Consider the following 2,964-nt stretch of genomic DNA (forward strand, 5'->3'; position numbering starts at 1 on the left):
GGGGGGTCCGTCTGGTATGAACTTTCTTGTTTCTACAAAAGCATGGGATCAAATTTTAAGAGTGAAGTACCAGAAAAATAGGATTTAGAAGCACACGACTCCTTTTCCCCTTCTACCCACATCATGGAACAGAGGACACCCTCCATCGTTCACAAATGAAGGTAAAGGGCTGCCAGAGACCGGGGTGATTCACTTCCCCTGCTGCTTGGTTTTCCGGAGTTCCCGTCAGCTGGGGGCCGGACAGGGTAGGGGACAAGTGCAGCACAGCAACCATCCCAGCCACGGTCGTCAACACCAAGCAATTGGCTAAAACCGGAGGCAACCGTACACCGGCGACGAAAACACTCAAAAGGAGATGGCCGAGGGCGAAGGTGATGAGACACAGAATGAGATATACCACGGACTCCGAATCCATCTCGCCATGCTCAGGAGGTGGAAGGGAAATCAGAGATCCAGCAACGGCGATGGAGAGGGCACCCATGACTGCTTCGATTAGCCTGCGTGGGCCTGCTCGGCCGGCTGGGCGTTCTACAGCTGGGTTGTGGCGATCCATGGGATGATCACAATGAATTAGGAGTTGCAGAGGTGTGAGAGGGGGAATGAAGAGGAGAAGAGCAGTGGGTGGAGAGTCGGAGGAGGCATTCTTACAGCGTCCACAAATGCTAGATACCACCAGTGGGGTAGGCCTCTGTCGTGCCACCGGTTTTGTCTGTTTACAGGGAAGCCTATGGGATGAAAATAGAATAATGACATCGGACTTTGAGGGATGTACGGGGATCCAATAGTCATATGGATATGGGCCCATCGTATGGTTGACTCTGACATATTTGTCAAGGATAGCATCATCTACCAAACATGACTTTTTTGGTTACAATACCAAACGCGACCTTGATAGATGGCATCATCCACTAAACATGGCTATTTTTCGCTGCTGTTGAGGTGTATGATCCTGAAACGTAACTGAAAAGTGGATATAGTAGAAATGGTTACTTGCTCCTGCCAGGCTCATAAAAAGAGCATGGCATTTAGAGCAATAGACATGGATCGATGTAATTGAAAAGTGGACTCTGGTGTACAGCCCTCTCACGTGCCACCGGTTTTATTAAGACTATAAAATGTTGCAAGATTTTGATAGGAACATGCACTAGTTGTAGCTGTTGCTAAGGTGTAAGAATTGATCCTAAAACATAAGTGGGAATTTACAACAATAGATAATGATAGATTTAACAGAAGATGGGTCGCATGTAGTTCCTATCTTTCCTAGCTATAAATGGTCCAATTCAGGTGCAAAATGACTATAATTCTTTCAGCCCAAATTGGTCTCTCCGGACTTCTTTCCCGATCTATATTAAAATATTGAAAGAAAATTAGTAAGATGTGTTCAACGAAATATATTTGTTTTCTAAAGTAAAGATATATGGAAAGATAAATAAATTATTTACGATAACAGTAGGGGAAAAGAAATAGGAACAAATTTAATATAAATAAAAAATAAAAATAAAAGGATGAAGGATAAAGAGTGTTCACCACTTGATCCAATAGGCATGGATATTGATGGGATATCAATTCTCCATGTCTATGAGGTGTCATTCTCATATAATGTCTATGGCACTGCAAAAGAGACGAATTCTTTTAACAGAAAGAAACATATGTGGGGGAGGTGGCCGTCTCTTTTGATTTTATCAATGTGTTTGAATTATTCCATCGGAAGAGAATTCGAGCTGAAGCCGAGGGATGTTTGAATTGCCGGCAGATTGGTGATTGACGTCGGTTGGATGTAGATTGTTGGTCTCTTGTTTTCTTGGTGGACCCTTCCAATCCGAATGGAAGGACAAAGGGACAACGAAAGGACAGACTAGCTATCCATCTCGTGCTCCATACAGCCACATAGATAGATGTATTCACTTGTTATTGCCATGGTCTATCTAGCCAGCCGATATTCTTGCAATATGCTGGATGATTCTACGAAAGAGAATATTGAGAATATTTCATTAGTTGTTTGCCACCGCCTCTCTCCCTCTAAATAAATAAATAATAATAATAATAATAATAATAATAATAATAATAATAATAATAATAATAATAATAATAATATAATAATAATAATAATATAATAAAGAGACGGAGGAGACCAACGTCACCGCATCATCCCATTAATTGATTCTACGACAGTAGAAGAAAAAATGAGTCAAAGCAATTTGAGGACGATTCTATGTCGAAGCTGACCTGTCGGTTTTTCTGTTCTTTTTCCAGGCACGGCTGCTGTCGTAGGAAGTAGAAGAAAAGCACGTGGCTCGTTGTCACCTTACGAAGCGGAAGACGAATGTGAGGAGGACAAATGCTTTCCAGAGACTTGGGAGAAGGCGTGCCTATGTACTTTCCTTTCTTTTTTTAATCGTGATCCTTTCTTTTAAAATAGTTACTATTTAATTACGATCGGTTACTCTTTGCCTTTACCTTGATTTGTATATTTAATAGAACGCGGGGAGCAGAATAGCGCCCACAACCAAGCCTGGAGCGGCGGGCATACTTCTGGGATGGAACGAGGCCAAACTTGATCTCCTTCTAATAAGATTGGCAAATTCGGCCTTTGATAGGATGCTGAATGCCCTGTGGGCCGACTGAACGCTCCCAAAAACATCTTTTCTAAAGTGAACAGTTGGAAATTAGATCAGCTTTCATAGGATATTTGGTTATTGGAGGTGACTTTGACGCAACATATAAACTGCACAAAAGGAGTGGATATCCACAAGTAAAGAAGATCTCCAAGGCATTCAACATTTTTATTAGATCCTATCAGCTTGCTTCTTAAAGGCCAAAACTTCACTTGGAGTAACCGCCAAGAAGCCCCAATTCACGCAAGGTTAGATAGATTCTTGACATCCACTAATTGGGATGATCTCTGTCCAAATGCAGTACAGACAACTCTCCCTAATCCTCATTTCAATCACGCACACATCTCGT

Source organism: Elaeis guineensis, chromosome 3, assembly GCF_000442705.2.
Source record: "Elaeis guineensis isolate ETL-2024a chromosome 3, EG11, whole genome shotgun sequence".
NCBI classification, from domain to species: Eukaryota; Viridiplantae; Streptophyta; class Magnoliopsida; order Arecales; family Arecaceae; genus Elaeis; species Elaeis guineensis.